This window comes from Rousettus aegyptiacus, unplaced genomic scaffold (genome assembly GCF_014176215.1).
Source record: "Rousettus aegyptiacus isolate mRouAeg1 unplaced genomic scaffold, mRouAeg1.p scaffold_m13_p_3, whole genome shotgun sequence".
Classification (NCBI taxonomy): domain Eukaryota; kingdom Metazoa; phylum Chordata; class Mammalia; order Chiroptera; family Pteropodidae; genus Rousettus; species Rousettus aegyptiacus.
Window position 1 is genome coordinate 163,174,239 of NW_023416306.1, and position 22,873 is coordinate 163,197,111.

Sequence of the window (22,873 nt, forward strand, 5' to 3'; positions counted from 1 at the left end):
TAAATACTAGGTCTAAATCAGCAGAGAAATAGACTTACATAAAGAGATGCCCTAAACACGTTTCCTAAAATGAATTCCTGCAAAGTAAATTAGGCTTTCGTGCTCACTTACACCGACAATATACATGCCACCCATCTCGCATGTAAATGGCATTTTAAGGCTAGGAGAAACTTTTCACATTCTCGCCGCTTTTGAGCTTTCAACGACCCTATGCTAAGCAAATATTCTTAGACCCATCTTATAGAGCTGAAGCCAGGACTTCGAAAAAAGTGACTCGCCTAGGAGAGGCAGAGCAGGAGGAGAAATCCAGACATTTCTGATCCTGAAACTTAGCTCCTTCCCACCCCTGCCGAGGGGCGGGCGCCAAACAAGTGAAATTGGGTTTTGTGCTAAAGGCTTGTGCGCTCCCGGCTTCCTAGAGGCCCTGGAATCCAGCCATGGCTGAAGCCGACTCCACCGCTGGACTTCCCGGTTACGTGAGATGTAAACTCCCTGTAGATGGTTAAGCTAGTTTGAGTTTCCTTCTGTCGCTGGCCACCAAGAATTCTAAGTGGCATGAAATGATCACCATTAAGGTTTTTTTTTCCCTTTTTTTCCTTCCATTTGACTGCCATTCACTGAATTTTTTGTAACGCTCCAGAGGCCATGCTGAGCTCTTGGATGCATCGACGAATAGGGCACAGTTCCTGCCCTCAGAACACGGCCACGCTCTGAGCCTGCAGTGGCCAGAGGCTCCTGCTCTTGTTTTCTAGAATGGGAAACTGAGACTCAGAGAAATGGAAGGACTTGGCTCAGGCTCATAGCTTTTTAGCAGCAGAGCCTAGGAAAGACCCCCGGCAGAGAATTCTGTACAGAGGACATCACTCCACAGTAGCAGTCTGCGGCTGATGGATGAGGCCACAGCTCAACCACAGGTCTCAGGGGGTTGCCTCCATGCTTTGGAATCCAAGAAAAGCTCAAAGAATAAATAAGTTCGCGAAGGGCTTAGAGGAGCTCACGGGAGCGACAGAGGCAGAGTGAGTTATCAGGGGCGAGTTGAAGAGGCTCCCATCCCTAACCTTAAGAACTTGACTTCGCTGAAGGCGAGCACTGTGTGTCTCCCAGAAACTATCTCTTGCTATTGCTGTCAGAGACAGAACAAAGGGAGAGACCACATTTTGTTCTCATTTAGTAGGTGTTATATTTCAGATTTCGTTCTTTGCCTCCCTCGAGACATAAGACCCAAGTCCCTCAGACTTTCTATCTAAGGAAACTGAATTCTTTGGAGGATAGAGGCCACGACAGGAAAGGAAGAGATTTGCTCCTGAGGTGAGTCAAACAAGCACAGAAATTCCCTATTCAGGCCCTTTCTTACAGCCCCAGAGGTAGTACCTTACGGCTAGGTAAGCTGAGGTTGACTGCCGCTGCTGAGATGAGAATAAAGAAGGAGCTGGTCACAGCACAAAGCCATACATCACATCACCATGGTAACGGCAAGTCTCTGTGAAGCTGGGAAGAGGAAGCTGGTACCACCGCCATTTTGTGCCTCACAGTGTGAGCGACAGCCTCTAGGTCACAGGGAAACTGGGGACAGAGCTGCCCAAGCTCCCGGGCTCACTGTCCTGAGATCCCCTTGTTTCCTTAAGTGTCACCCGACCTGCTCTGTTCCTCCTTCAACCCCTGCAAACGTTAATACCTTGAGAGCGGTCTTCCTTCTTCCCCCTCCCAGCAGCCCGTCGGCAACCCAGTTTTCAAATGCGTCATCTCCCAGAATGTCTGAACTGGAGGGAGGAGCTTCAGCTGTCACCTGTTTCAGACCCTTTCTCCCCTTTTCCAAGTAGGGTGTGAAAGCCAGGTGTGCCATGTGATATCCCAAGGTTCTACTGTGTCTTGTCCCTGGAGAACGTGACCAGAACATACTTCCTGGCCTCTGCGATGCTGCGATCAGGGCCCGTAACCTATATGCCTCCCATTTTTCGTACCCCCAATAAATTCCTGTCTGCGGGCTTTGTCTTTCTCACTTTCTTCCTCCAGCAGGTCTCCGTCATGACAAAAGCAGAGACGCGACGGCCCGAAGACCTCCCCCGCCCACACCTGTTCCCTGTGTCCTGCCCCAGCTCCCTGAGACTTGACTCCTGCTTCCTTCCCACGCTTCTCCAGAACAGAAGCTCCTAGTGGAAAGCCGGCCAGACAATATCACAGAATCATACTTTTCAAGTCTCTAAAATAACTCTCCAAAAAGAAAGGCAACAACGGATTTTTAAATATACTGACTTACTAGAATCAGCTTTAAAGCATTTTGACATTTTAAAACCTTTCCTATATTCTCAGTTGTTTAACGAAATAACTATTTCCAATTCTTCCAGCCCTTTTGCATTATCCATAGAAGGCCCTGTAAGCAGGTGATGTAAACCACAGGCCTAATGGATCTCAGTCTTGTGACCAGCCCTTTCTGCTGAAGCACCTGAGAATCTATCCAAAACAGACAGATGGGCCTCCATGCATCCTTTCTAAGGAGAAGCCCCTCCCTCACCTACTGTCAATGATGACAGACGCCTGCCAGAGCCTAAGTCTGGGTATGCCCTGGACCAGTGATTCTTAACCTTGAAAGCATTTTTAAATCACCTGGACATTACTATTTTTGAAAACTCCACACATGATCCCATGTGCAGCTGAGGCCAAATGCCACTGCTTTAGGGGTTAGAAATGATTCCACCAATTCTTGATTTATGGGTGATAGGGAGGGGCTTGGGGGCCAACCCTCACTCGTTAGACAACCCCCCTCTACTACCCACAGTCCTTGGAAAGACTCTGCCTACAGTGAGAATGATGTTTATGTACGAATTGTTATGTGGGAAGATTACAATGTGACAGACGTGTCTATTAGCTTTCTATTACCTTCTATTTTTATAGATGACAATACTTTTATTTATATAGAGTATAATAAAAAATATAAACTTTAATGAACTTAATGCATTTTTAAATTTTAAGTTTTTGTTATTTTACCTTCTATATTATACACACGCTTATAAATAAGTCCTGCTATTGGAAAAATGGACACAAGACCCTGTCCTGAAGTCTGTGCTGCTGGGTGGGGCCCCACATGTCCTACAAACCGTGATGATTTGCACAGAACCTGCGAAGATACAGGAGACTAGCTGGATTTCTACTGACTTCGATGTTCCAGTGGAAGTCTCCTGTTATTTCCACATCCCACACATCTGCATATTTTATTACTTAAGACCTTTTCTTGAAAGAGGAAGACCAGGGAAAGGTTTGTAGTTGAACTCTCTGGTGCAATCTGCGTTTAGCTGCTACAGATGTAGAGATGAATCATGGTCTATACACTCAGTGTGGAGGGAAAAACAGACATTCATTCAACCTTCAACACATAATCACTGAGCACATATTAGCTCATTTTATCCTCACAACAGCCCTAGGCAAAAAGTAGTAGTAGTATCCTGTTAGATAGATGAGGAGACTGAGGCAGATGGATTCATTATTTTGCCCGAGATCACATAGATGGGAAGTGGAGAAGCAGAAGTCGGAGGCCAGGCAGCCTGGTGACGCCTCACGTAAGCAGAGCATTTTCATCTAATGAGGTGGATGATGCACTGGCTTCCAAGGTGGCATTTTAAGGGAAAGGAGACACAAGATCTCAGAGTCAAAGAGATCTTTCAGAATGAATTGGTTCAAATCTAAACTGATTTCCCATGCCTTTACCAGTCAGGAAGTTCTGCTTCCTATTGAGTGACAAGTTCACCTCCCAGAGAGGGATCTATATTTAGGACCGAACACTCTGCCAAAGCAAGAAAGCACCCAGGTAGCAGGCCCGCGGCCAACCTCCCAGTGAAAGCTCTGCGTTTGCTGGTCCTCTTTTCTGAGCCCCGCTGAGAGGGCAGGTGTTCCTGAGTCAAGGCCTCATATTGCCCAGGATGGAGGAGTCTAATCCAACACCAGTCACTGCGCACCGATAGGATCCTGCTACCACCAACAGCTCACCTAGCACCTCATCCCTAACCTTTTCCCTTCTGCGTCAGACTGTGAGGCAGCCAGTGCTCATCCTGAAGCAAAACCAGTTGTCCCGTACAGCCCTGAGGGGCGAGATGCATGTGGGGGCAGGTGAGGAAGGACTGGGCAGCATGCGGATGGGCTGGGCGCCAGTCACAGTCTGAACTGGAGCACCTCCCTCCTCTGCACGGTGACCTTTCTTTCCGAGCACCTGGGTCTCAGCATCCCTTTCCTCCTCTCCTCTGGGCGAACTCCTTAGCTATCACTACGCTGAGCCTCCTTTACAATTCAAGGAAGACTTAGGTGAAATGTAGCCCTGTACCCGCTTCTCCAGCATCCCCAAGACTGGGGGTTCCCCCGGAGCAGGGACCAATAATTCTCTGTTAACAGCTTTCTAATGGGTGCATTGTGCTATGTCATATTGTTGGTATTCGAAGTATTTCTAATTCTTTGCTCTCATGACTACTTCCGTGTACATTTTCATTGTCTATTTCTTATTTCTTATAAATAATTTCCTTAAGGTAGAACCATCTCACCATCCTTGGCCTCTGGGAACCAGCCCACACCATTTTTTGAGCATTAACTCCTTATCGCTGAGTAACCACAAGCTCCCAAGTTCCTCAGAATTATTCTGCCCAGGTGGAGGACTCTGTCAACTGCCTGGTCAACCTGCAGCTGCGGGCCTCCCACACCTACCTCTCTCTGGGCTTCTATTTCGGCCACCTCAATGTGGCTCCGGAGGACGTGGGCCACTTCTTCTGTGAGTTGGTTGAAAAGCGCGAGGGCCCCCAGCATCTCTTGAAAATGCAAAACCAGCATGGCGGCTGTGCCCTCTTCCAGGACCTGCCTTCCCAACATGAGTGGGGGGAAACTCAGGATGCCATGCAAGCCACCACGGTTATGGAGAAGAACATGAACCAGGCCCTTTTGGCTCTGCACGCCCTGGGTCCTGCCGGCGCAGGCGCCAACCTCCGTGATGTCCTGGAGAGCCACTTCTTAGAGGAGGAGGTGAAACTCATCAGGAAGATGGGCGACACCTGACTAACCTCCGTGGGCTGGCTGGGCCCCAGGCTGGGCTGGGCGAATGTCTTCCAAAGGCTCATCCTCAAGCACAAATAGAAGCCTTTGGAGCCCTGAGGCCTTTGAGGAGCTCCGCTGTATCCCCCTGAAGTTGTGTTTCTGCTTGAGCCTCTCCCTGCAGCCCCTAGGCTTCTAACCACCCAGGAGCCCTCTCCCATTCCCTGACCAAAGTAAAACTATAAAGCTTTTGCAGCAAAAAAAAAAAAAAAAAATTATACACACACACACACACACACACACACACACACACACAACATACTGGTAAATTACAAGTAGCAGATTACAAAGCAGTGTGCCCAGAATAATCCTGTCATTGTATATACGTGAATGTATCTGGGTAGGTGTACTCCCATGGAGGTACGTGTGTGTGTGTGTGTGTGTGTGTGTGTGTGTGTGTGTGTGTATTAGGCTGGAAGTAAATGCCACAAATGAGCAGATTTTTCATAAACACACGGAGAGATTATGGGCGATTGTTTTTCTTTGAGCTCTTCTATGCGTATTTTATTTTCATCAACAAATATGTATTACTCTGGTAATTCGAAATAAAAAAGTGTTTTAAAAAGCACCGGCCTATTTGCCACCTGACGGATGAGAAACTGCTCAAGCACAGAGAAAAACAATTGCTTTAAAGTTTTAATATTAGTGTTTTTTAAAATCAGATTCACGTTCAAAAAGTGGGCCACCGACAAGATAATCAAGGTGCCCTATGGTTCTAAAACTCATTGTGTAGTTTTCAATAAATATCACTAATTTCAACTCCCTCTCTGCTAACATGAATGTTTCTTTTTTAAAAAAAACAAACAAACAAACTCTTCCAATTCTAAATCACACTGATTGAAAGGAACGCCTGTGCTTTCAGTCTGCTCTCTCGTCGGGTTCTGATCAGCCGGGCCCCATCTGTCATTGCGCATCAGGCCCGCTTAAGGACAATTGTCTATAAAACTTGTAAAATACTTAATAAAATCTGATTAACTGAAAATGTTAATTTATCAGACATATGGGGCTTTGTGTTTTAGGAGAAAGAATCAAGGAAAGAGAAAATAAAATATTAGGGGCTTAAAACCCACAGAAACCTAAAACTCAGTTTTGTGTATGCGCTTTGTGCTTGCCTCATTTTCAGCCTAATTTCGAAATTCAAGCAAAATAAACAAACAAACAAAAACCTAAAAAGCAAATAAAATAAAAGGAAACTAACATTGCTAACATTGCTCACAATCTCACCATCTTGCTTTAGCCATCTTTTGTGATTTTGTACACAAGGTACCAGTCTTTAATGGATATACAAAACACACGTTTGCACATGCGTGCGCGCGTGCTCACGCACACACAAACACACACACACACACACACACACACACACATGGCAGCTGGGTGACAGCTGGAGATGTTCCCTTCCTCACAGACGTTTGTAATGGGGGTAATAATATTTGAAACACGTTGACAATTTGGGGTTTCTGGAGGTGAAGATGTCATTTCTCCTTTGGAGCAGATTTCTAATGTTTTTAGAAAAAGTCTCAGTCTGGGCTCTTTAGTTACACAAATGTAAAGGACTTGCTTATGATACTGAAAATGGCAAAGTCGCCCTAAATATGTCCACGGCTGTATAGTGCGACACGGTTACTAATGGAAATGGAGCGATTCTTTAACCTGACTCAGCCCTTAATGAGTTGGATAAATAATTTTTATCTGAATGAAAAAGTTGGGTCAGACTCTTGGTGTGTCTCATGTCGTGTTATTTAGTTATATGACTGGCTTTGGGAATTGTGCTGACAACGGCCGGTTTTGCTTTTTCTAAATTAGAGAGGTCAGATCAAACCTTCTGTGCCAATATGCACGTGGTCTGCTTGTCTGCGGGTGAGGTCTTTCCTGTGAAGGAAGGAGATCCCCTCTCTCTCAGTCTCTTAGGGTGGGCGTGAGGGCCAGCTCCTGTGCCAGGGAGGGGCCACCTTACTGCATTCGGGCTAGCAGAGGGCTGGGATGGTGCTGCCCTGTGGAGGCCTCTCAGGCTCAAAGCACAGACCCTGAGGGTGACTTCGGGCTTGTGAGTCCCAAACAAATGTAAAGTACTAAGCTGTCAAGGCATTCACTGCACTTGACTCTGGGTTATTCCCCCCAGCAGTCAGCAATGGTTTGCTAAACACCTGAGTATGGATTTAAGCAGTCAGGGCAGCTAAGGAAAAGGCCCAGCGGCCTGGAAAACAAGAGCTTTTCCCCAAAATAGCTGCCGGAGGTGCCCTGCAGGGCGCCAGAGGAAGAGCAAGCAGGTTGAATTTGAGAAACTGCCAAACGTCCCAGAAGGACTCTGGACGGGAACTGTCAGGAGAAGGAATTTCCTGTGATCTTTGAGGCGGGAGCCTGGAATCATTATAATTTAGATATAAAATAAAATATAAACTTATTTTGTGCTCCAGCTAGGAAGCGGGTGGTATGTACGAATAACGTGCATATTCTTATATAAAAAAGAGGAAAATATAATACATTGTGTTTTATAACCCGATTGTTTCACTTAAGAATATGTTAGGAAATTTTTCCTGTAATATTAAACATTTTTATGCAACATAAAAACTGGCCAAAAGTCATCAACAGTAACAACAAAAAGCAAGCAACGAACGTAACGCCAAGAATTCGAATGCGTGAACGTACTGTGATTTATTCGACCAATTTATTTCCAGTGTCATTATTACAAGCAATACTGTGAGGAATATTTTACTGCTAAATATGTAAATGCACCCATGTCCATCTATTTAGACTGAAATCCTTGAAACAAAATTTCTACGCCAAAAGAAGTACACTTTCGTCATTTTGCCATGTTGTTCTGCCCCCAAATTGTATTTCCAGTAGCAGCCCAGAACCCTTAGTAATACTGCCTATCACTACCATTAAAAAAAAAGTTTGTGACTTTTGATGGCAAAATAAAAAGGGTCTCTGACCAGAGGCAGGCAAACAGGGGGTACATCGTTTGTAGAGAATTTAAAAGTAATAAAATGTACTAAAGTTGGTCTGCTTTTTGTCAGCACCATATGTCAGCAATGTCACACATTATTGGTGATAAATACTCCTGAAAGACAGTCTTTTGTTTTGTTTTGTTTTGTTTTTGGTCTAATTTCTAAATAGTTGCTGTGGTTATTGTTGAGTTTCAATAAGAACATATAATCTTAAAATTAGTATGTTTAAAAGAAACTTATCGTTTATACGAATTGTATTCTGCATGGGAGTTAATTTGAAGATCCCTCAGTTATGAGGCTGCCCTCGGTGTGGGACACAGGTTGGGCGGCTTCTCAGATTCCTTTCAAAATTAAATTCATGATGGCTTAAGGTCCTTCAGGTTTATGTGGGGCACAGTTCTTAGCCCTCATCACCACAGTCCCATGGATGGTTGCGTTTGGTCAGAAATTTGATATAATTAATGGTTTGAAATAAATAATGATGGCACAGAACTTGAATGACTTCATTCCATGTGACCGCTTGGAATTTTTATTTGTGTCTAAATTTAAAAGGAAACAAAGTAAAAAAACTATGAGGTGTAGTAGTTTTATTTTTAAAATGCAAATTTTAGTTCATGAATAAACTATTTCACTGAATTTATTAAATACCACCTTTAAAATTGAAATTTGTTTCTTTTAAATTGTTGATTATTTAGCAACTAAAGAACAAGTCAAGAAAATGAAACATTGCTGAACAATTATTAGTTACTAAAAAATTATTTTTAAAGATATTATTAGCTCAAACTATTAGGCAAATATAAAAACTGTTGAATAAATAGTTGAGGGTTTTTTTGTGCTGTAATTGTTATTTTATTTTATTTTATTCTATTTTAAATTTTACTTCTGTATCATGCATACAAAATTCGAAAAAAAGAAAATTTTTCAATGTCTGCATTTCTCTTCTGGCCATTGTTATTATTCCTTCTCTTTCCTGATTATTACTGAAAAGAATTTTGTCCTATAGAGGAAGAGGGAGCTAAGCAATGATCCACCCCCGGCAGGACTGGCTTTAGAATTTGCAGTGCCTAGTGCAGGCTCCCTTGTACCAAAATGATTAAGAATTTCAAGATGGCGACAGTAGAGCATTAAACCAAGCTTGGTTGGAGCCTTTCTGAGTGTGGGGCCCTGTGTGACTGAACAGGTCACATACCCATGAAGCTGGCACTGGTTCTGAGTGTCCCGTATGCTGGGAACGCCATTGTCTCCAGGTTGGTTTCCTTCCTTGACTGCAGGGGAGGCTGCCATCTTTGCTGCCCCTTTACCGTCACCATCGGAGAAGAGCTGCTGCTCAGAATGAAGGCTCCGACACCCCAGATTCTCCATCATCCTCCACAGGTGACATCGGCTCCATCCCTGTCACCCCAGCTGCAGCCAAAGTGCTGAGACAACCGTGAAACTCAGTTCACCAGAAAAGTTGATTTCTCAGAACTGCCCATTTTTTAGACCTTTTTGAAAAAAGTTATTATTTTACCAAATTAATACTTCTTATTCTAATGGCTCTCTGGAAAAACTAGGTAGTTGTTTCCTTATCTGGGGTCTTTTTGGAATTGAGTTTTATGCTGAATCTGTGCTGGGCAGACAGAAGTAAAACTTGGCCTACTAATTTCTCTGCGCACCATTGTAAGAAAGGACTAATAATGGTTTGGATGCCATAAAACCGTGATGGTTTGAAGATAAAGCAACGGTGATGAAGGTTGGCTGTTTTTATTTAAGAGCATATTGGGTTCCACACCCCACACAGAGGAGAGGAACAAAGACGAAGAAGCCCACTCCGGCCTTCGGGGCTGAGAGGGCTCCTCACACAGTGTGAGGGGCAGCCGGCCTCAGGAGCCGGCGGACACTCACGGGGGAATTGCAGGGAGGAGGTGCACCGCCCCGATTTGATAGGAAAGGCTGTGGGACAGTGGCTGTCCCTCGGCCCTGATACTCCCATCTGTAAAATGAGCATCTATAAAACGTCCCACGCTTCATAGGTCGCTAGTGAAAGATACTAATAAAAACCCACTTGTGACCCTTAGAGTATATTTCACACAAACTGAAACCATATAAAGGAATGTGCTTCTAGGGTTTTCTTATGAAAGGCTGGGAGTAAACGACCCACAGCCTTTGCAAAGAGGCCACCGGAGTATTTCCGAGACAAGAATCTTGTTCTCATGCATGTACGGACAGGAGTAGACTCCTGGAAGGCGAGAATCCCTGGTGTGCTGGATCGATGGCCGCTAACATGCCCATTTGGGGATGGCAAAAGTTAAATAGAGATTTCAGAAGATTTGTAATTGTGATTTAAGATAAGCCAGTGATGCAAATGAAGCTGACATGTAACTCCTCGTGGCTGACTGTGTACTGTGGTCTCAGGGTCCCACCAGCCCGACAAGCCTACAGACTCCCAGTGCACCCCGCCTTGTATAGCACCTCAAGGAGGGAGCCCCTCCCTGAATCTACCCTGGTTCACAGGTGACAGAGACTCTGTCACTCAGTCATCAGTCTGGCCCCAAGCCTAATGTTCCTCTGGCATATGCATGAATACCCTCTTGCAGCAATGGATTGCAGGCTGATTTCTGGGATGTCTGCTCCAGGTCAAGAAATAGCCTTCCAGTAGAAGTCCTTATAGACAGGCAAAGGCTATTGTGATTTTAGGATCCTTTCTCAATGAAGCTCATAGCCTTGCTGTGTAGGATTAAAATGGTACATTTTATGTTATATATATGTAACCACAATAAAAAATTCTTTAAATTAAAACACATATGGGGATTACGCTCTTAGCTATGATAGTGTAACAGGGATTGGATTTACTCTCCTGCCTTAAGCAACTGAAAAACTGCATAAAACAATACTTTGTAAAAGAATCCTTTTCAGATGTTAGACAACAGGCAGGGCAAAAAGTGATCCCTGAGAGGAAGGAAGAGAAACAAGTAAGAGGAAATAACTTCTAGGCCAAAGCGCAGGGAGGGAAAGCCAAATAGAGTTGATAGTCTTTCTGAGTCGAGAAGACAGAGTTGAGAAGAATTTAAGAAAGCTATGGCGGCGAGAATCTACAATGCAGAATATCCAAGAAAGAGAGCTGCAGGGAGAGGAGAAAGTTATAAAGAGAGACAGCACTGAGATCTGCAGAGGGATTCTCCTTACTTGACTATTAATCAGTGCACGCATATGAGCAAACTACCTGAGCCCAGAAAAAGAACCAACAAACAGAATGGGCTGACCAAGCCATGGGGCTCATCCGAGGTTTGGGAGCAGTTTGTGTTTCCACCAGAACAACATCAACGACAACAAAATGTCATATCATGCAGGGCGCAGATAGAGTCTTTAGAAGGGTACTGTGTTAGCAGCGGGTAAAAATTAGCCCTAGACTAAAATCTGCTCTGGTTCCAAGCAACAAAGCTTAAAAGGAAGCCTCAAAAGAATTAAAGCGATTTAACTACATCCCAGAACAAAGATCAAGAATATTTTAAGGATATGAAAATATCTAGCACTCAACAACACAGCATCCAATAAAAAAAAAATCACCAGGTGTACAAAGAAGTAGGAAAATGTAAACCAAAAAAAAAGGTGAAAAATCAGTCAATGGAAACAGACTGAGGCCTGACACAGACGGTATAAGTAGTAAACAAGGACAATAAAATAATTTTTTTCACTGTATCCCACGTGTTTAAGAAGGTAGAGAAAAGCATGAGCATGCTAAGGAGAGACACAGAAGATATAAAAACAGAAAAACAAAAATACTAGAGATGAAAAATACAGTGTCTGCTATACACTGGGTGAGATTAACAACAGATTAAACACTGCAGAGTAAAAAATCAATCGACTTGAAGAAGACATAGCAGTAGAACCCAACCGAAATGAGACAGAGAAATACCCGAGGAAAAAAGTGAGCAGAGCGTCAGTGAGCTGTGGAACAACTTCGAGCAGCCTAATTTATGTGTAATTGGAGTCCCTGAAGGAGGGCGGGAGAAACAGAAGAAATATTTAAATAACTATTTCCAAATTTGGAGAAAACTGTACACTTATAGATCTAAGAAGTTCTGTGAACCCCAAGAAATGAGAAGAAAATGACACCAAGGCAAACAAAAATGGAATTGTTTAAAACCAGCTGATGAAGAGAAAATCTTAAAATCAGCCAGAGGAAGACAGTACACATTACACACAGAGGAGCAAAACTGAGAATATCAGCAGATTTCTCAACAGAAATAATGTAAGTTAGGAGACAGTGGAGATGCATCTTTAAAACAGTGAGAGGGAGGGGAAAAAAACTTAGAATTCTATACCCAGCTGAAATCTTTCAATCAACAAAAGCTGAGGTACTACAGCTGAAAGAATTCATCCCGGAAGACCTGAAAGACAAGAAATGGCAAAGGAAGTCCTTTGCGCAGAAGAAAATGATACTATATGGCAATATCCATTGAAACAAAAGAAACAAACAGCACTGGAAATAGTATATGTGAGTAAACATAAGACTTTTCTCCTTATTTTAAAAAATATCTTTAAAAATGAAAACGGAAGCTCTTCTTTTCCTGCCACTTTAATTGTCCATTTTCTGGAGTGGACCATTTACAGCACCAGGACCCACGACACAGGTCGTCTTGCTTTGGACTCTAGAAAATGACCGAAGTCGATTATCCACCTCTCTGGACTTTACTTTTGCTCACCTGTCAAATAGGACATTACTATTTCCCAGCCTGTTTTACAGAGCGGTTGTGAAGATAAACTAATAACTAACTAACCCTTTATTAAATTAAAGCAGCCTATCAACATGACTGGTCTTGTTTCAATTTTACAGCCCCCTCTAAGAAGATGGCTTCTCACGGTGAGTCTGAGGCCTGCCCAGCTGATGAATGGTAAGGCTGAAAGCTATTTCCGGGCAGCAGGTCTGTGTTTCCACTCTCCCTTAATGCATAATCTTCCTCCATCCTTTGTGATAAGAGAGATCCCTCGAGAACACACTTACTCCCTCCTTCTGGTCAAGCCTACCCAATAATCCTGCCTGATCCTCTCACAAAGAACGTCTTCCTGGCATGAGACCTGCCCTCTGGTCAGGGCACAGCTGCAGGTCCAAGCAGTCACAGAGCAGTCCTCGGACCTGGAAGGGGACTGCACAAAGTCTCCCCACGTGAGAGGGCACGGGCGGCAGGACACTGGCCGCCTCGTTCAGCCTGGGGCAGGGGTGAGGTGGGGCTGAGCCTGCAGGTGGAGGAGAGTCTGCGTCTGTATGAGGCAGGGCTGACAGCTGAGGTGAAGCCCCCCTCGCTGCCTCCTTGCTCTTGACAAAATGCCTTGGCCACTTTTCTTTTCAAGCCTCAACTCTGCCACTCAATAGCTGTGAGGCCTTGGGCAAGTTACTTAACTTTCTATGTCACAACGTCTTCATCTGGAAAATGGGGGCCAGTGGTCCCTCATCTTGTAAGGTGAGGCACTGAGCACCGGGCCTGCTTTGTGGTAACGTGCAATAAATGAGAGTTGCTCTTATGGAAGAAAAAACTATTCTTTCTCCTTCCCACCTAATTTACTCTTCGGTGCAGGGGACAGAGTTCTTTAGCAGAACGGAGTAAATCCCAGATTGGGGCCGGGGCGTTCTTCGCTGATAAGAGGTCAATATTAACAAAGAATGATGTTTGTTGCGTAAAAGCTGCACCAGGAGGAAACCAGGATACCAAAGATCACTGTAGCGGGATCTGGGGGTCCTGGTGTGGAGCCTGCATCCTGGAGGGCTGGTTTGGAGGTGAGGAAAGAGGAGAGGGGCAGAAGAGAGACCCCGGGATGCCCCTCTGAGGGACCTCTGTGTGACCAGAAAGGGGAGCTCACAGCAAAGCAAAGAAACGCCGAGTGCGCTCTCCGGGTTCCGTGCACAGTGAATTCCGTGCTAATGGGCTGTGCTGCTTCGCCGGCACTTGAGCTCCTGAATCAGGAGTCACCGCACCTGGGTTCGAATCCTGGCTCCTCCACTCACATCTGTTGTTTGGGGTGAGTTCCTTGGACTTTCCGTACCTCCGTTTCCTCATCTGTAAAATGGGGATAATAAAAGCAGCTGCTCAGAAGTTCGAAGAGAGATCAAGCAGGTTATTACAAATAAAGCACTTGCCACAGGCCGGGGCATCTAATCAGTGCTCAACACATGTAGGCTCTGCTGGAGCCTGCCCTGGCCCGCCTTCAACACCCCGGGGGGACCTCGGTTCCTCTTGTATCTCGAATCCTTTATCTGGGAAAAAAGACCCCCTACCTGGGAGAGGACGAGTCCAGGGTCCAAGATGACTCGTTGCTTAGCACCTCCCCCCGCGCCCCGGGCCCTGTGATTTGCTGGGTGCGGTGGCCCCTGGTCCTCACGTTTGATGTTAGGAACTCCAGGTGGGAGAAAGGGCAGTCGGGCAGATGGAGGTGGATGGAGGTGGGGCCTCCGGCGACCCCCTCCCCACCCCCGCCGTGGACAGCACTCCGGGGAGCCCACTCCGCACGCGGCCCCATGACATGCCCCGCAAGGGAGGGGCGCATGGTGCCAATCGGGATGTCAGGAGTGGAACCCGCCTCTTCGCAGTCTCGCCGTTTGCTCCAATCGCAGAAGGGAGGAGAGAAGACGATGAAATTGGGTCCGTGAAGAACTGTCTGGTTTCACAGTTAGAGACACGAAACGATTGCGGAGGAGGAGACGCTGGGCATCACGCTCCGCGTCGGCTCGCAGCTCCGCACGGGTCAGTGTGAACGCCCCCTCCCAACCCCCGCCACGCCATGCTTTAATTCATCTCCATCTTCTGCCGCGTGCCTGCAATACGTGTCAGGTGGCAGAGGATTGTTCTCGTGCTTCCTGTTTGTTTGTTTGTTTGTTTTTAATGACTGGGACTTCTGGTAAAACGATCCCTCCCTCCCACTTCCCAAAACTTCATTGCTTTGGGTTTTTTGTCTTCATTTCAATCTGTCGATTCATATCTCGCTTGCTTCCCAAAGAGATTTGAGGTTGCTTATCATTCTACTAAAGGGACAATAAAACTAACAACCGTGAAGCAAAGGAGAAGAACAAGATGTAGAACAGAGAATGAAAAAACAAGTGTGTGTGTGTGGGTGGGGGGACTTAGAATAAATAAGAACTCTTGGCTTAGGGAAGTTATAGGAATGAAACTCCAAACTTCCTTGCAGTCTGAAAAAAAAAAAGGGACACGAATATGCCATGTACCTTTTATTGTATACGGGTTAATTATGAGGATAAAATAAACAGAATCCCAATTGATTCTTGGCTTTGAGCTTTGAGATTCTGTGATAAGTCACAGGGCCTTTGGCTAGGGGTCCTTGAGTAACTTAATGAACAATATCCTCAATGTCACTCCCAAACAGAGTTCCTTTTATCAAGTTTCTTATATCAATTCTCGGAACAAGCCGAGTGTATAATAAAGCGAGTTTCCTTAAAGGAATTTTTGAGGCTATCTTAAAATCAATACAGACAAGAATTTAAATGTGAATGACAGTTTCCTAGGGCTGCCATTCAAAGTGCCACAACCTATGTGGCTTGAACAACAGAGATTTGTTGTCTTGCAGTTCTGGTGGCTGGAAGTCCACGATCAAGGTGTGAGCAGGGCCACACTCCCTCTGAAGGCTCTGGGGAAGGAAGCGTCCCCGGCCTCTCTCCCAGCTTCTGGTCCTTCCCTGGCTTTGGCGGCATCACTCCCATCTTTACATGATATTTTCCCTCTGTGTCTGTGTTCAAATGTCCTCTTTTTGTAAAGACAACAGTCCTATTAGATCAGGGGCCCACCCAACTCCAGTATGACCTCACCTTAACTAATTGCAGGTGCAATGACTCTATTTCCAAATTAGGTCATATTCTGAACTACAGGGGGTTAGGACTTCAACATGGGAATTGGCGGGAGGTGGAGGATGGAGATGACAGGATTCAGCCCCAAACTGTGGCCAAAGATATGGGCGAACTCTTGAAATCAAGTCACAAGGACCAGGCTGTAGTCTCAGGAGGAAAAAGTGACATGTCCCTGAGCTGAAACTTGATCAAATGTCTCGTGTCTAGGCTGGAGAATAACCTTATTATCAGGACAACGAGATTCCTCCAGGGGCCTGGAAAAAGGGAAAGCCAAAGAACAAGAATTTGTCAGTGTTTAGCCGGCCCTGGCCAGGAGTCGGAGTCAGCAAACCCGAGGACTCAGGCCCTCTGGCCTCCGTGTAGTTCCACTCACTGCTGGGCAGGGAGCGTCCACCAGGCTTTTCCACGGCGTTGATGAAATCTCCCGAGAGAGCTTCTTAATTCTAATGCTGTGCTCACCAAACTAATTACCTTCTTGGGGCCTCTGTTAACTCTGTTACTTGCAAACGCCGTGCCGCGCTTTTCGCCTCACAGTGCACTCTGTATAACTGCTGTGCCCTGGCGTCATCCAAGGCACACATCACGCGACCTGCAACGTGGAGCTAGGGTCAGGATCCCTCGCTGCCGGGGGGATGTACGGTCCCCGAATGGGACTCTCTGTGCTGCCAATTAACCCGGCGATGATATGGTTTATCTATCAATCTTTTGTGACCTTAGTTAATGGTAGTCTGCTCTGCTCTACCCGAGTCTCTTTGGGAGCAGCTGACAAACCCAGAGACCTAATTTAGAGAATAGATGCTAATTTAGAGACTAGATAGGAAAGGGCAAGGCCTGAGGAGAGGGAGAAGGACAGGGAGGACCGTCATATGCCACGTAATGACATTTTGGTCAATGACGAACCACATATACAATGGGGGTCCCATGAGATTATAATGAAGCTGAAAAATTCCTATGACCTAGTGATGTCGTGGCCATCTCAAGGTAGTAGCAGATGCACGTGTTTGAGGTGATGCTGGTGTAAACAAACCTACTGCACTGTGAGTGGTATAAAAGTAGAGCATACATAATCGCAGTAGTAGGCTATACCTTCTAGGTTTGTGTAAGTGCACTCTGCGATGTTCACACAATGACAAAAATCGCCTAACGTGTATTTCTCAGAGCATCTCTCTGTCATTAAGTGGCACATGTCTGTATAGAGAGGGTGTATCTGCGGCCATGCCACCCTTAATGTGCCCAATCTCGTCTGATCTTGGAAGTGAAGCAGGGTCGGGCCTGGTAGGTACTTGGATGGGAGACCACCTCAGAAGACCAGGTGCTGTAGGCATTAAAAAGAAAGAAAGAAAAGGAAGGAAGGAAGGAAGGAAGGAAGGAAGGAAGGAAGGAAGGAAGGAAGGAAGGAAGGAAGGGAAGGAAGGAAGGATGGAAAGGAGGGAGGGAGGGAGGGAGGAAGGAAGGAAGGAAGGAAGGAAGGAAGGAAGGAAGGAAGGAAGGAAGGAAGGAAGGAAAGAAGCGGGTGTAGTAGTGGAGTTGGTCAAACAGGTGGAGAAAAATGTCCTGTGGGCTGAAGTAGAAAGATCATTTGTCTGTACTTGGCAGTGGGGTGTGGCAGTAGGCAAATTAAAGGCTTTAAAACAGCACTGGATGCAAGAAAATTAGGAGAAAAGGAAAGGCAATACAAGAAGCCAGTAATGTGTATGTTTTGTTTGTTTGTTATTGTTTTGTAAAGAGATACAAATTAAAGAGTTGAATTCCTGGGGTTTTGTTTTGTTGCTTGCTTTTTGTTGTTGTTACTGTTGATAATTTTTGGTTATTTGATGGGACTTCTTTGAAAGTAATTCATATATAACAGTGCTACAGAAGAAAATTAGAATTCGAGCAACATATGTAATTTATAATCTTCTAATAGTAGCTACTTAAAAGAAGTAAAAAGAAACAGGTGCAATTACCTTTTTCTGTAATTACTTTTAATAACATATTTTGTTTAACCCAATATATCCAAATAGTTTTGCAATATGTAATATTTTAAAAGTCTTTTTTAAAAATGAGGTACTAACGAGCTATTTTACATTATCTTTTTCATATAAAGTCTTTGAAATCCAGTATGCTTAGAGGACATCTCAATTTAAATTCTCCATCTCAGCTGCTCTATAGTGACCACATATGGCTAGTGGCTCCTGTATTGGTCAGCATCAGTACAGATAGAGACTGGACTATGCAGTTCCAGGATTCCTAATAATAATAATAATAATGATAATAATAATAGCAATGATAATAATTTATTGACCCACTTAGATGTGACAAGTGTATTAACCCCTTTTCTCATGTATCATTGCATTTAATCGTCTTGCTAACCCTATTGGGGGGGTACTGTTTATTATCCCATTCTACAGATGCTGAAACAGAGGCTCAGAGAGGGTGAGTGATTTGCCTGAGGTCACACAGCTGGTGAACAGCAGAGCTGGGACTGGAAACCTAGTTTGTCTGACAGTAGCCACTTTGCCTCATTTACTCCGGGTCAGCAAAGAGGCCTTCCAGCACCCAGACTTTTCTCAGCCCTTTCCTTAAGGCCTGTGCACATGAGCGGACTTTCTTTTCTGATGAATGGAGCTGCCACGTTGACCGAAAACACAGACCGGAAAGAACGTAAATTGTACAGCCGAGCACACTGCGTGACTAACTGAGAATGAAGCAGTAATAAGATTCTCCGACTCTCATCAGCGGGAGGAAGCTGCAGATTCAAGGCCGGTGACCAGGTTCACAAAATGCAGTTGTTCTCTATGACACTTACTTAGCAAAGAGCCAGAGAGAGAATTGATTGTCATTAAAAGCCGGACGAGAGCATCGATTGTTCCCCCAGTGATGATCTGAGGATTCTGACTTCGCCATGCTGAGTGCATTGGCACGTGTGATTTCCCACGAGGGAACGGGCTCCAGCGTGGCCAGTCAGCGTAAAGGAAGCAGGAAACCAAGGCCTGGCCAAAAGGTGTGGCAGTTCGGGTTGTGAGCACCTCTCCCCACCTCCATGCCCACCCCCACAGGTAGCAGGAGAAGAGGCTGGGGTGGCCCGGGAGCTGGGAGAGCCCAGGGGTGCCTGGAGGAGGGGCTGTCCCTTCCTCTGGTCCCTCCCACTCCTATCCCCTAGTCCTATTCATCCAGGAGCTCTAGGAGCCTTTAGAGCTGTGATATTTCTGGGTCTGGGGCTCTGTGGAGGGAGGGTGGTCCCCTCACCCTTCTGGCCACAGCTGCAGCACCATCCAATGATGGTGGCCATGAATGTGGCCTGGATAAGCCAAGCCAAAGCATCTCCTACTCACCCCTGAAGCCCCCAGCAGGGTAGTGAGCGAGGCCTCCCCCAGGGAGCCTTCCTAGGCAGGAGGTCCTACTGCGTTTCTCAAGTGTGGTACATGAATGCATTTCCAGCTCCTCCTCCATCCTGCTTCTGGCCGTGGTTAGACAAGAGTGTGCAAGGCTCCCCAGCGGAGCATCCAGGCTGGGATCTGAGCAGCAACTCGTGCCCCTGCAGCCGTGCGTCCGAGAAACGACAAACCAAGCGACCACTGCGTGCCGGGTGCTGTGGCAGGCCCTGGGGAGAACGGAACGTACAGGACGAAAGCCTGCCCTTTCGGGGAACATGACACAGACAGACTGGGAAATCAATAGTTGCCAGGAAACATGGAAAGTGCTCGAGTACAGGAATTTTAACCACAAGTTACCTTGGTGGCAGAGAACATGGAATTTGAACACAGAGGGACTGAGCTTTGCCGGATGAGGGGTTCTTCCAGATAGGTGGGGAGGATGGTCACGCGAAGGGACAGGGGCAACCAGGGACATCCTGGAAACCAGCTCACCAAACAGCTGGGACTCAGGGTGGGCATGGGAGAGGCGGGGAGATCAAGCTGGGGACCGGGAGGGGCAGGCGTGAGGGGCCCAGGTGCCATGCTAGGGAATGGGACCTTAGTGAGAGCTCAGGGTGCATGGGAGGACTTCGGCAGTGTTAGAGGGGTGATTGGAATGGTCACCCTGACTGTAGCGGAGGGGACACAGAGAAGGGCAGGACTAATGAGGCCTGATGCCGCCAATGTCATTCCTTGACCTTCCTCAGCCCAGCTGGGCATGGCAGCGGGGCTGACCCCGGGGACCGTGTGCCCTGCTCTCAGGTCAGCTGGCTCCCCTCCGCGTTTGTCCAGGGGGAAACAGTGATGGGCGGTTGGAAGGAGGGAGGAGGGAAGGGCGTTTCGCTCCAACCTTCTGCGTCCCGGGTGGTGACTGTCCACGGCTCCAGCCCCTCCGCCCGCCCGGGCCTGTGCGGCTGCACTTTCTAATGGCCCTGCTTCTGCCTTCCGTCCCTCTTGCCTCAGAGGTGGCGATGGCTTCCCGCCCTTGCTCATCTCGGCGGCCTCACTATCTGCTGTGTTTGGCTTCGCAGCTCCTCCACCACCCGCACAGCCAATCCCGAGTGGGCTTGTCTCCCTGGAGGGGCTTGCCCTATCCAGGTGGAGAAAGGGAAGCAGTTGTACCAGTTCTCTAACTGGGAGAATCTGAAGGAGCAGTAATAAAGATCTGAACAGAGGTTACGACTGTGGCGGGGATGGAACTCGGAATTCCCGAGAGGGGGTGAGGGCTAGAAGAAATCGTGGATGACTTCAGGGTAACGCAGGGCTCAGCAGACTTTTTCTGTGAAAAGCTGGATAGTAAATCCTGTAGACTTTGTAAGTCATAGGGTCTCAGCCTCACTCAACTCTGCTATTATGCAAAAGCAGTCCTAGACAATATATAAATAAGTATGGCTGTATCCCAGAAACGTTATTTACAAAAACAGGTGAAGGCTGGAGTTGACCCGTGGGCCACAGGTTGCTGCCCCCCTGAGTGGCTGGAAGGTGTGTCAGTGATGCGAACAACAGGAGGGATCTAGAAAGAAGTGGTTTGGGTGGTTAGGCGAGGCGGTGGGGAGGGGAAGCAGGCAGAGGGGCAGGGGTGGAGATCAAGGCTTCTCTGCAAGTCGAGATGCCAAGCATTGTGCAGGAGTGAAGGAAACACCCAGTTATTTTCTCACAGGGCCAGGAACCAAGACGAGGATTAGTTTGGTAAGAAATCGTTCACCCATGAAGAGGTAGCTAGGTCTACGATGGCAAACAGGCTCTTATCCAACTCTTCGCCAGCTGGCAGAGGTGACAAGAGGAGGTGCGAGGGACAGGGGGACAAAGGCTATATTGATTTTTGCAACCAGTACTTTTATGTCTAGAAGAGCCCACCACTGCTGAGCAGTTTGGGGAACACGATACCAACTGGCATTTATACCAATTACCTGCCGAGGGCCATAGCTGGATTTTGGGAGGTGATCAAACTTGAAGGCAGGAACCAGATTTTTCATCTGTGGCCCCAGCATTTCTCAGAATTGGTACGTAGCAGCTGCTGAAAAACAAGTCTGGGTTGACCATGAGTGCAAAGGAGAGAGTCTCCTTTAAAACTTTCTTAATCTAGTTCTTCTTTCATTTCTTCTCTATCTTTTCATGTTTTTGGATAGCCTTTCAGACTATTAAAGTTCTGGATGCTTAAATACATAGGTCATGCCATGGAAGGTGTCAAGTATTTCAAGATAAATAGGTGCCAGAAATAATCAAACTCAACTTCTGAGATTTTTAAAAAGGAATCCCATTATTGTAAACACATTTTGACTATATTTAGAGGCTAACTACATGCTAGACACGGCAGCCCTCTAAATAGGCATGCACACAGAGTGAAGAAACACTGCTAAGTGTTAATGCTGAAACTTCTTGATTGCAAACTGTGTCAGCAAACTGTTTAGATCCATAGTCTCAATGCTACCGCTGGGCAAAATCTTTGAACGGATTATCACGAGAATGGTTTGTAAGCTCTTGGCAAGGAAGCCAGCTTGGGCTCACCAAGATATAGTCAATGAACGAAGGAAGGAGGGAATGGCTGGATGAACCGCGGTTGCTTTTTGTATGAACGGTTTGTTTCTTAAGACCTCATCTAATTTAATACAGGTATAAAGCACGACTAATTCCCCTATAGGAATAAAGTAGGATTTACATTATTTTAAGTTTTGTACAATTAGGTAAAACTTTATTTTTTTTCCATTGCCTTATTTCAAATTTACGTAATTCATATTAGCTGAGAGTATGACTTTATTTCCTGTTTTACAAAGACTGTGGACTTATACCTAGAGATCAAGTATGTATTTGACAACCTTTTCATTGGATGACAACGACTAGGCTACAGCTTCATAAAGCCAGGTGTAAGTGTAACTAGTTGAATGATACATCTTCGGAAAACCAGGTGTAGGTGTAACTAGTTGCATGATTGCCCTCAAAGGGTGTCGAGTGAAATAAAAGCTCCTTGTAAGGGAGTCTCCAGAACCATGCTGCCTGGCTCCAGCTTTGTCCTGATCGATATACAAGAGACATTTTCAAATCTGTGATCAAATAATACCCAGAAGGAAAGCAAGTGTCTAGATGAGAAAATCAGAACCCTCACACCCCCAACCCCACATCTAATTTCAGCTGACCTTGAACAATGGGCCAAATCTAAGGAGGTGACATTGAAGGGAAATAAATATAAAGTCCTGCACTTTGATCCCAAACAAATAACTGGAGAAGTATGCCAATGGCGAGGACTTAGTTGGTTAATAGCAAGTTCATTGTGAATCAGTGGTGTGATGAGACTTCGAAAAAATGAATTTAGTCTTTGCTTATGAAAGTCGAAATTAAAGATCTAGAATTGTGGAAGTTTCTCATCATCAGACAGTACCTGAAGTTGTTTCCAGCTCTCGGTTCTGATCACAAACTAGAACGTGTTCAGAAGAAATAGACAGAACTTGAAATATGTATTATAGAAAAGGGAGGAAATTATTCATATACATGGTCATGTGCAAAATGGTTTAGGTTTGCATTTTTGTGTCTTTTCGGGCTAGTCCAAGGACCTTCAGGTAAAAGTTTTAAGAATTGGGATTTTGTCTCAGTATTAGGACAATTAAGAGTATCTGAAGATGAAAGGACCATCC

General features: G+C 45.7%; 2 pseudogenes; both read left to right on the top strand.

Annotated features, from left to right (window-relative positions):
- Positions 1 to 437: 437 nt before the first annotated feature.
- LOC107515619 lies at positions 438 to 5,109 on the top strand (annotated as a pseudogene).
- Positions 5,110 to 17,054: 11,945 nt separating this feature from the next.
- LOC118600942 lies at positions 17,055 to 17,173 on the top strand (annotated as a pseudogene).
- The last annotated feature ends 5,700 nt before the right edge of the window (positions 17,174 to 22,873 follow it).